The sequence below is a fragment of the Amphibalanus amphitrite genome, unplaced genomic scaffold (genome assembly GCF_019059575.1).
Source record: "Amphibalanus amphitrite isolate SeventyFive unplaced genomic scaffold, NRLGWU_Aamphi_draft 000086F_arrow, whole genome shotgun sequence".
Classification (NCBI taxonomy): Eukaryota; Metazoa; Arthropoda; class Thecostraca; order Balanomorpha; family Balanidae; genus Amphibalanus; species Amphibalanus amphitrite.
The window spans coordinates 27,501-40,096 of NW_024881582.1; positions in this window are offsets into that span (position 1 = coordinate 27,501).

The following is a 12,596-nucleotide window of genomic DNA, read 5'->3' on the forward strand; positions in this document are numbered from 1 at the left end:
AACCTGTTTTTGCAACAAACAAAAAAAGATACAGCTGGGTCAATGCTAGAGCTATACAAACCTTACTTGGGTCATTGCTGTTCAGAAAAAAGACAGCCAAACAAATAGTAAGGACTTTAACCCGCGCCGGGCCAGAGGGTGTTTGAACACCCCCCTGCGGTTTTTTCGCAGATATCTCAAAAACAGCGGCGCTCCGCGCCGTCATTTTTGGCACACCTGTTCGTGCATCTTTCCGCACATGTTGTGAATATTTCAGACCCAGGTCGCCTTAGGTCAGGTCACCAGGTCACGCCAAGTGACCTCACCTCAGACAAAATAAGAATGCTCGTCATAGCTACACCGACTGAACGATTGCCTTGAAACTTTCAGCGATTGATTAGAGCAACATTATCTATAAAATATATATCTCGGAATTTTTATATCGGTGACCTAAGGTCAGGTCAATTTTGCAGCCTCTCCATTATAAGTCAATGGGACAAAATTGAAATGCGTCTGTTTTGCACGAACGCTATTCTAGACACTCTCAAACATCGAGATGTAGCTAAAATTGACACACTGAACCGGAAAATGGCAACTGTGACCCCTTGTTATGTCCCCGAGGTCATCTCAGGTCACAAACAAAATCTAACAGTTTTTCGCTAATAACTTCTGATAGAGGCGTGCTAGAGCGCTGAAAACGCCTTAAATGTGTTCGGCTCGACGTTGCGTATCGACTGATATGGGGCATTCCACGATAGATCGTACCACTTTTTTCCAATTTGACACCCTCATCTCTCGGATTTTAACGATAATTGGTCTAAGGGTTAATCAGGGGCTCTGAATCCTCCTGTAACAATTTCAGGCTAATCAGATGAGTAGTTTTTTAGTTATAATGTATAACATGTTTTGGATCTTGCGTTGCAGCGCCAAGTTTGGCGGGCTGTAACTCTAAGACGGATAATCCAAATGCCAAATGCTATACGGCATTGAACTTGCATTGAAACAGAGAATAATATGCATTTTTAAAATTTTGAAATATAAACTTTTTTTTATATATAACACATCGAATTTCCTTTCATTTGCATTTGTATGCCTTTGGGACCAATTTTTTTTTTGAATTTTTATTTGCTTAAAAACATTTTTGGATCATTATCAAGTAGTATGCAAAAAAATTAGGAAGGTGTTCTTTCTATAAATGTACTTATTTTGCGTCACCGTAATGGTCTCGAATTGTGATTTCGGGAAGAGAGCCTACAAATGGCGTGGCAAAGCTGCTTAGTGACATCACTGGTTACTGAAAGTCCAATTGAAGTCATTTTTGCCTCACGTTTGCATTGTTGACCTTGCGTGACGTCATTCGTACGTCACTAGGGTCATAAGAGTTTTTCGTCAATAACTCTCGATCAAAATGAGCTAGAGAGACGGGAAAGCTACCAATGGACTCGGGAAGACCTTGCGAATCGAATGATGTGCAATATGGTCTCATTCACCCAGCTTCGTGGCCTGACCCGACTGCTAACCATCTCTGTGGCGGCGCTGTTTGCCCAGCGCCGCGCTGGTTGGCTTTGCCGCGGACTCGGGGCGGTCACGTGATGCCCGGAGGCTGGCTGCCGGCTGGGCCGCCCGGTCGGGGAGCGGAGCCAAATACACGGCAGTGTGCTGACCCGAGGTCAGCGACTTAAAGGTAGTGTGCCAGCTTTCCTGGACCGTATGGAGCGAATGGCCCAGATAAGGAGAACCGGATTTTTAGAACTTATCCATACCTTCAAAACTCATGGAAACGTCTTAAATTCTTCAAATTTTGAGTACCCCAGTGCGAAATTCGCCCCGACGGGTTGTCGGTCGTACCCCAACCACATTTCACACCACTATGAACAATAAATGCACACACTGAAATCGCTATTACCGATATGCTCATCCAATCAAGTTTCGATAAACCCGTTCATCATCATCTCCTGCGGTTTCGAACACGCCTGTTAGGTGGTGCGGTAGACCGCGCCCAAAGCCAGGGCCCCGGTAACGTGAGGTAGCCGAGTCGGGGCAGCGTGCGCTGACCCAAGCCGGGGCCGCGCGTCCTCCCGGTGTCATGTGATAGCCCGGGGCTGCCCGCGGGGATGCGGTAGACCGCGCCCAAAGCTGCGGCCCCGGCTTGGGTCAGCGCACGCTGCCCCGACTCGGCTACCTCACGTTACCGGGGCCCTGGCTTTGGGCGCGGCTTCTGCTCATACTTTGTGGTGCGGTGGTGGTGCGTCGGGCCGCGCGCTCTGACTTCGGCCAAGAAAAATGCGTCAGCTGATCATTGTCATTTCTGCCACTTGCGTGTGGTGAAATGGGGTCATAACTTAAGAGACGGCTTTTTCATATCAATTATTTTACATAAAATCATATTTCAAACCATAAATAATGTTCGACAGCCAAATAAAAGAAACAATACCAATACAGGCTTACAGTTTAAGGCTCGACATTGTGTTGTCTACGATTAGACAGCTGATAACTCATTCCCGTACGTCGTAACTCTATAATGACCTTTGCTTATTGTCACATGTGCGCCGCATTCGCGGTTGTTGCCGACGCCTGTTTGCAGGTCAGCCCACTACAGTTGTTATACATATCGAAAAACCGATAAACTTTTAGGCGAAAAAGGCACTATTCCAGGCCCATTTTTGATTTTCTTTGCGATATTAGGTAAAAACAGAAGCTTCTTATCCTAGGAAAAATAAAATGGGAAATCTTTCAAAGGTGGCACACTACCTTTAAGCTGACCTCACCAGAACAAACAGCATACCATTCGACGCGCCGGAGCTAGGCAAACACAAAGATGCTAAAATTGCGGCTCTGCGACCATTTGTTGCGAAGTTATCTACCAAAAACCGGACCCATAATTTGGGTCACTTGAAATGACCTCAGGGGTCACCAATGAACCCGAGACCTTAAAATGTGGTATTATTCGATGCATCTTGTAACGGCGCACATGCTCGTTTTTTCCGCAAGGTTCTAGCTCCATTAGAGGCGAAACGGCGAGCTGGGGTCGTACCGACCCCCGGAAACCCATTTTGTATGCATTAAAATGAGGAACTTATAGAAAGAACACCTTTCTAATTTTTTGCATGTCGATTTTAACCCTCGCCCCAGTGGCGGTCTCAGCCAACTTCGCCCTAGTGGGGGGGGGGGGGCATATGTTACCACCCACCTCTAACTCAAAAACGAAGAGGGATAGAAAGACGCGGTAAAAAGCAGTCGATAGCTCTCAATGCGTACGTTTGAAAGTATTTCGGTCATTTTTCATCTTAGAGGAATATTGGGGTCACCAGAGGTCATCAAAGGTCAAAATTTGCCAATGGTCATTATATTTTTCAGAAAACATGCCGTTATCTCAGGAACTATGGTAGCTAGAAAAACGCATTGAAAAGCAACCGATAGCTTTTGAACTCTTCTTTTGATAAGGTCATTATCAAAGTTGACCTCAGGTCAACGGTTTAGCCTCCAGAGGGCAAAAACTCCAAAAATAGCTGTTTTTACGAAAAGTGTTTTTCGACAATAACTTTCGACTACAAAAAGCCTTGACATTTTTTTTTTTTGCCAGAATCGTGTTCCTCTCGCCAAGACGCGTCGAATGAACTATAATTTGACCTTGAAAGGTCAACTTGAAAATTTGACCTCAGGTCAAGGTCATGACCTGACCGGAAAAGGTCATGTTGCATATCAGTTGATGCGTCTCGGCAAGACAAACACAATGAGACCATCCCCAGCGTTCTATCTCTTTCCAATCTCGAGTTATTGGCAAAAATCTGTTTGTAGCCTCAAATGACCTCGGATGACCTTTCTAGAGGCTATCAGCAAAAATGACACCTTGGTCATCACGAGTGGACTAAATCATTGTGATTCTGAAATATTTGGACTGTTCCTATGCGTACACAAGGATCTAGAGGCATTTTCATTTTTCTCCATTGACTTGTAATGGAAAGGTCACGCCACCGACCTGACCTTAGGTCACGGATATAAAAAAATCCGAGATATACAAATTGTAGGCGTCCATAACATCATGCAATCCACCAAGTTTGAAACCTTTCTGACAAACACTGCAGGCTGGACATGATTGCAAACTTTTTTAGGCTTGGTCAGTTAACTTGACCTGGTGACCTGACCTGACATGACCTGGGGTCAAAAATTTCACACATTGTCCAAAATTGATGTACAAAAAGCTACCCCAAGCGGCGCGGCGCTACGCGCCGCGGTTTTTTATTTACACGCAAAAAACGCGACAGGGTGGTAACATATGCCCCCCCCCCCCACTGGGGCGAAGGTTAAATGACCTAAAATTTATTTTGAAGAAATAAAAATTGCAAAAATTTTGGTCCCAAGGGCCGTTATAGACAATTAAAAAAGTATTACGAATTTTTTTTCAATATGTTAAACTTTTCTTTCCAATTTAAAAAAAAAGCTGTATTTATCCAGGTGGGTGACGGCACGTGATCGCCTGAGGCGGTGGGGGGTAAAAATATTTTCGTCATTTAATGCTCAATGCAATCGCTGCGACTTTTTACAAGACCTTCTCCTCGTCGTTGTTCCCTGCTTTCAACGACTGGTCCCCGAGTGATGACTATCCTCACGCAAGACAGGATGAATGGAGCTAGCAATTAAGCCCAAAAAACATATCGAAAATGTTACAAAACACTTCTTTTGAAGGAGATGAATTGAATGGTTTTGGCGCCTCACGAAACATGTTTCAGATATGACGCGTCAAACAAACTGACGCATAAAGACTGTGTTCAAAAGTGTGAGCGGCAGCTCCGCAAGCACTTGTTGACAAATGAAAATGGTAGGTACTGCCCGGTCGCCATAGCAACAGGTAAGCGTCAAAAATTTCGAACACTATCTGAGTGCGCCAAGTTCGACTACATCGAGGATGGGTGATGGTTGCCAGCTGATTAATTTAATGAAACGCGAATAAATTCACTTTTGTTTGATATGGCGAGTAAAAATGTGTTTCTTAATTTTAAATATCATTGAATTAGTTTTTGTATATAAAATAACTACAAACGCCTCTGTGCAAGGAATAAATCAAGGCTTATGAAAATCGTGAGTAGGGTTGGGAAAAGCAGAAAAAGGATCACGTGACTGGTGTCCCAACCTTATCTGTAAGAATCTTGTATTTATCTTTGATTCATCGTTAGTTCAAAGCTGTAAGCTGTTTAACGTTTGTTGCTTGCTTAGCTCGTTTTTTAGTTATAGCTCATCAAACTCACCCTTACAATCTGAAGTTTAGAAAATATTATGCAATGTACCTACCTCAAAAAGTTTTCATCTGAGAAGTCTGATATTTTGGCAGGTGTTTTTGGAGCCTATGATTACCCCTAGTACCAATTTTCATTCAAATCGGAGAGATGAGGGTGACGGGCCTGGTACGATCTATCGTGGAATGCCCCATATGCAACATGACCTTGACCTGAGGTCAAATTTTCAAGTTGACCTTTCAAGGTCAAATTATAGTTCATTCGACGCGGCTCGACGAGAGGAACACGATGTTGGCAAAAGTAATGTCATAGCTCTTTTGAGTCAAAAGTTATTGCCGAAAAAACGCTTTTCGTAAAAACGGCTATTTTTGGAGTTTTTGCCCTCTGGAGGCTAAACCGTTGAGCCGAGGTCAAATCTGAGAAGATTACTCAGAAAGGTCTGTTAAAGGGCTATCGAATGCGCTTTTCCGCGGCGCTGTAGCTCTATCGGTTCTCGAGATAGCCGTCGGCAGTTTCCAAAATGTTGAAATAGTCAACATTTTACCTTTGGTAACCTCTGGTGACCTGACCTTTGACTTGACCTAAAAAATGACCGAAGTGTTTTCGTTCTTATTTTGGACGTTCTTTCGATTGCCGCCTACCGCATGTCGCTACATGGCCCAGGAGCCGAGTTAGAAGGGGGGTGTTCAGACACCCCCAGCCCGGCGCGGAATCTCGGAGCACCGGCCCGGCGTGGGTTAACTAATGCTGCGCCTATGCTAAGTCCTCAGGAAGTGCACATGGGATAGTGGAAAAGGAATAATGCATCAATACATTTGAAATTCCTTTCTGAAAAGAGTTCAATAAAATCTTTCTCTCACCTTACCCTTCATCATTGGCTGAGGATCAAAATTTCACTCTGTCTCCCTCTCAATGTTATTATCATTAGGTATGTTAGGCTTCTGGAATGATATCAGTTGGGGACAGGGCCTCGGCTAACATGTTAACTACTGGGGCAAATGCCCCAGTAGAGTCAAGGAATGCCCCAGTAGTGGTCAGGTTTTGCCCAACCTCCACAAAATGAGTATATCTCAATATGAACGTAGGTACATTCTTTCACTCGGGAGCAATTGAAGACGTTTGTGGCAAGAAATCAGGGGCGGAGGAAAAGGGAGTGCATGGTGTGCAGCTGCACCCTCAGTTTTCATAAGAAAACATAGGCGTGCATTGGCAAACATATCTTTTTGCATCCCCATAATCCAGAAGCTGCCCTTTGTTCGAAAGAGCGTCAAAAATAATGAGGAAATTACTTCGGCGACTTTTTTGGTCAGGTCAAAGTTCATGTCCTGGGGGTCATTGAAGACCAAATTTCGCCGATTTTCAGGTCGAATATCGACAATTTGCAAGATGCCGGATCGTAACTCGGGAACCAACAGAGCTACAGCGCCGCGGAGAAGCGCATTTGATAGCCATATTAGTGTTCTTTCTGAGTATTTCTCTCAGATTTGACTAACGTCAACGGTTTTGCCTGCAGGGGGCAAACATTTCCAAAAAAGACGATTTTTCGGGAACGGTTTTTCCTGCAATAACTTTTGACTCAAGCCTTGCACGAGCTTTCTTTTACCGACATCGTGTTAACCTCTCGTCAAGACGCATCAAATGAACTCTAATTTTACATGAAAAGTCAACTTGAAAATTTGTCCTCAGGTAGGTAAAGTTCATGATCTAACCAGAAATTGCCATGTTGCATATCAGTGGATCCGTATCGTCGAGATGAACACATAGGGCGTTTTCATCGCTCTAGCATGCCTCTTTCAAAAGTTAGTCGCGAAAAACTGTTAGATACCATTCGTGACCTGAGATGACCTCAGGGGTATAAACAGGGGTCACGGGTGCCATTTTCATGTTCAGTGTGTCAAACCTACTAGTAATTCAGTGTTTGAGACTTAAGAGTGTTTAGAATGACTTTCGTCAAAAAGAGGTGGTTTAAAATTGTCTCCCATTGACTTAAATACCTAGAGAGGTCGCAAAATTGACCGGTCACCAATATGAAAATTAATTCCGAGATAAACATTTTGTACATGCTCTTGCCGTTATCAATCGCTGAAAGTGTCTAAGCGAGGTGAGGTCACTTGTAGCAGTGTTCTAAAATTGGATATTGGTTGGGTGTGCCGACGAAGAAAAAAAAATCCTAGGATGAGAAAAAAGAAAGAAAATAACTGCAGTATTTTTGTAAAATGGTGTAATGCCAATTTTCATGCTAACTGATAAACCAGGATTTCATGTCAGGATCTTGACAGGGTGTCGAACAAAAGGATGTGGGTGCATCAACTGTCAAGTGACAAGTGAACTGGCTGTTGGGAATACATGAAACTCTTTTCAGAGATGAAGTTAAGTCGGCCATTCATTTTTTAGGGATGAAAATATTTTCCCCATTAGGTGTGATTTGCCACCAAAAAGGCTGAAAAATGAAACACTGCTTGTAGTGACCTGGCCTTGAATGACCTTGGCCTGAAATTTTTACAACATGTGTAGAATTGGTTGATGATAAGACTTGTATTGACCTGGCCTTGAATGACCTTGGTCTGACATTTTTACAACATGTGTAGAATTGGTTGATGATAAGGTGTGCTGAAAACGGCGGCGCTCCACGCCGCCGTTTTTGAGATATTCGCGAAAAACAGCAATGAGAGGGGATGTTCAAACACCCCCCTCCCCCAGCAGGGCGCGGGCTTTCACTTTTGCCCCAGTAGTCAAAATTCCTTAGCCGAGGCCCTGGTCGGGGAAACCACGATGCGCCGAACTAAAATTGGATCAGCCAATCAATGGCTGGAGTGGGCGGATTTTCTGACCATATATGGTCAGAAGATCAGAAAACTTCGTCTTTACCATGCATCCTAGCATTCAAATGAAAAATAAGGCATAAGAATGTTTTTAACCACACAAGGCCTACATTCACTCTGTCCACGATGCACTGGCGGCTCTAAATCACAGTTCCAATACAAGGTCAAACAGTGATTGGCAAATATGGCAGATTGAAACTGACTTGCCAGAAAATGCAAGCAGCACCATGGTTTTAAAATATCATTATTTCAATTATTTTGTATATGGTTTTTCCAATTATGGTTACATAATTAATTTAAATTTAAATATCTCTATTTAAAGTATTAATTGTAATGAAATTAAATCTTTTAACAATTTTCTTTCAAAATACCAATCCATTTATGGAATGGCCAGCTGACTGTGACGCCCGGAACATACAGAGAAGCCTATCACCATTTTCGAGTGAATTCGCCGAGTTTGATCAAATCGCGTTGATTCCTAGTAGAAGATGGAAGCTTTTTGTCTGCGATAAGTGGACGCGCTACCGCAAGTACCAGCTTGTTATACCGTTTTTCACCCTTAGTAGCGAGGGCTGCATTTATGCCCATATATGGTCATCAAAAGTCTATTAATTGACCGATCCATTTTTGGATCTTTGCCTCGTAGTTTCCCCAACTGATAGTTATCAAAATGAATGTTGATAGGTATAATTATTAATAAGATATGCAATTTCCACTTAAAAATCAAATGTGACTTGGTGAATAATGAGTATCCAGTCGATCTACACAGTACACACATAAAACAAACGATGCAAAATCAATTCAAATGAAATCCAAATCAAATCAAATCAAAATGAATTCCACCAGCGCAACAACCAACTCAAGGCCACTACGACCAGGGCCGTATAAGAGACTACGACGACTACATACGGCCTTAGCGACTACTAACCGTACTAACGGTACCAAGGAACGGTACTAACTCTATGGTACTAACCTTGGTATTTCAATGTCATCCATGCTATAATGACCACGCACAGAGCCCTGTTCGGCGGCCGGCTAGCGCGCTAGCCCGCGCACACATACGTGCACGTTGCCCCGGCAACGGGCTATTGACCAATGAGAAGCGCGCTACGGGGGGCACAGGTATATAAAAAATCGCAGTGACGTTGCACTTTTCTCGCTTGTCATTGGTCAATAGCCCGTTGCTGGGGCAACCAGCACGTATATAAGCGCCGGCAAGAGTACTAGCCGGCCGCCGATCGCATATTTACGGGTGTATATCAAATATGCGACAGTTCATTAGTGCGAATACTACACGAGTGCTACAGATTCAGAAGTGCGACTGCTCGTAAGTGCGATTAGGTGCTACAGGGAGCCTGACGCCATTAGGCCCTTAGGCGGTTCAAAAATGCGACGGTTTTGATTGGCTAGCGGTCGACCAATGAGGCTGCCCGTTCCACTGTGCTTTGCCAGGTACACTCCTCAACAACGCGATAGGGACGAGGCCGGTGCCATCCACAGCCGCCAGACCCGCCCGGGCCGGACCATGCGGGCCTACTGGCGCTCGGGCCGGGTGGGTGTGATTCATGGTTTTAGGGCACCCGCGCTTCAGAGCTCAGCGGCACGGATGAGGGGAGGACAGCACCAGCCGCCGGGCCGGACCACGTGGAGCGCGGGCGGACCCGCTTGGGCCGGGTGGAGTATAGGGGGCCGGGGCGAGAGAAAGAATGGGATTGCAAATTCTGGGACGATTTGACGTTTGTTTACGTCTATGAAGTGTAAGAAAACAGACAATTATATAGTAGGAGCTAAATAGAAATTGACAAGTGTCATTTTATCTTCATCGGAACACTGCCGTGTACAAACCAATGAATCAGCAGGTAGGTAGTTAAGTGGATGAGGCCGAAATACTTTTTAAGTGTCTCACCTCACTGTAGCGCGAAACCAAACATGAAACATAATAGGGATAGCTAAATGTGTTGATGAAATTGGACTGGGAAAGCTAATGCAGTTTTTCGCAAATCGTTACTCAATCGTCATAAAATCGTTGATCGTAAGTAGCAACACATAACCCTTTAGGTAATTGCGAGAATTAAATATTCCGACAAAACTTGCCCTGGTATCGTTCTCAGGACGTTTCCCTATGAAATTACTAGTTACCCTTATAGTAAACACAATTAAATTTCTGTTGTAAGCAGGGCTGCGGAGTCGGAGTCGGAGTCGGAGTTGGAGTCGGTCGGAGTCGACAATTCTGCCCGGAGTCGGAGTCGGAGTCGGAGTCGCCAAAATCTTACCGACTCCGACTCCGGAGTCGGAGTTAACGCTGCATGGCTCCACGTCATGCACTGCACCTGTTGAATTGACGATACTGCTCTCGAAATTAGATTTTGTCGAAAAATGACCACTTCGCTGTTTTGGACCAACGTTTTTGCAGTGGAAGAAGCAGAAGACGGTGAATTCCCCAGAACCTGCTTGTTAATTCTGAATATTGTTTTTATGCATATTTGCAACGCAAAGCCCTGGAACGCACTAAGGATCGTTTCAGGCAAGATAAAACATATCCATTATGAGCTTCAGTATCACGATATGGATTTTAATAGAACCGTCCGGAGTCGGAGTCGGAGCTGGAGTCGGAGTCGGAGTCGATTTTCAAAGCCGGAGTCGGAGTCATAGTCGGAGTCACCCTAAAATCCATCGACTCCGCAGCCCTGCACCACCTACATGCACGGCCTACATAGTACATAGCCTGCCAATTCACGGCGCCACAAATGAAGGTTTTCCATACTAAGACACTTTTCTATGAGAACGTCGACTTTGATGTGCAGTATGCACTCGTAAGCTCGGCATTCTCCACACTCCAGTCTCCCTCTTTTCCATTTTTTTGTGGAATTTGGTTTGAATGTGCCTCGTCTGTCCTTCGGCTGGCCGTCGCTGCGCCGGTCGCTCGGCTCGGCGAGATGCATAAGCACTAGTAACTGCATAGGTGAACTCTAGGTAGGTATATACTACAGTACAAACCTAGTAGGTATTAACCAGTATAACGCCTTTTGGGGCGACTAACGGAGCGAGCGAGAGGGTGGGCCTTGCACGTGCGAAATTGCGAGGGGGTACCTCCAACTGACTTGTGCACGGCACCCTACTAGCCGGTCTCTAGCGATGTACCAAATTTGAGCGCAATCGGCCCGGCCGTTCTCGAGATCTGGAAGCGACCCTTGCACGTGCGCACGCGCAGCAGCACCCCAACTCTGACATATGGATATGCAGTGCCTAGTGGGTGCCTACCTACATGCCAACCTTCAGCGCAATCGGCCAAGTAGTTACCGAGATATTGCAACAATTACAAAACTGACACCTCTTCGTTTTGCACGTGGCACGTGCATATGGGGTCACCCACATACATCAGAAATAGTCCAATACTTGGTAGAAGGAAGGAAGCTACCCTACAAAAATTACCGCATGTAAATCGGTCAAGTGGTTGCTGAGATATAAGCCTCGCAAAAGCGTCCGCACGGCCGGCCGGCCGGCCGCTCATACCTACTCAGAAATTTCCGTTAATCTAAGGAAAGACTCCGCTCGCTTTGCTCGCTCCGTAAAAACGATGAAATATTTTTACCAGTATAACGCCTTTTGGGGCGACTAACGGAGCGAGCGAGAGGGTGAGCCTTGCACGTGCGAAATTTCGAGGGGGTACCTCCAGCTGACTTGTGCACGGCACCCTACTAACCGGTCTCTAGCGATGTGCCAAATTTGAGCACAATCGGCCCAGCCGTTCTCGAGATCTGGAAGCGGCACCCTGCACGTGCGCACGTGCAAAATGGGTCCCAACTGACTTTTGCACGGCACCCTACTAACCGGTCCCTAACCATGTGCCAAATTTGAGCGCCATCGGTCCAGCCGTTCTCGAGATCTGGAATCGACCCCTGCACGTGCGCACGTGCAGCAGCACCCCAACTCTGGCACATGGATATGCATTGCCTGGTGGGTGCCTACCTACATGCCAACTTTCAGCGCAATCGGCCAAGTAGTTACGGAGATATTGCAACAATTACAAAAGTGACACCTCTTCGTTTTGCACGTGGCACGTGCATAAGGGGTCACCCACATCCATCGGGAATAGTCCAATACTTGGTAGAAGGAATGAAGCTACCCTACAAAAATTACCGCATGTAAATCGGTCAAGTGGTTGCTGAGATATAAGCGTCGCAGAATCGTGACCACGGCCGGCCGGCCGGCCGCTCATACTCAGAAATTTTCGTTATTCTACGTAAGACTCCGCTCGCTTCGCTCGCTCCGTAATCATTTAATAAAAGCACGAAACTCATGCTTATAAAAATTCCTTTAAGACAACCATTTTATAAATTCAGAAATAAACGGAATACGACTAATCATCCCTTATCAACAGTACTAATAACATGCATCACTAGAATGCTTTTAGGTATATGCTTTTATGACGCCATTGATAATTTGCAATAAAGGATGACTGGGGTTTGGATTTACAGTACTTCACATGGCGTTACTATGCGTAAGGTGTGTAAATATATGATTTCTGGTGCAGCACCCACGTCGGCATGGTTAAAGGTTC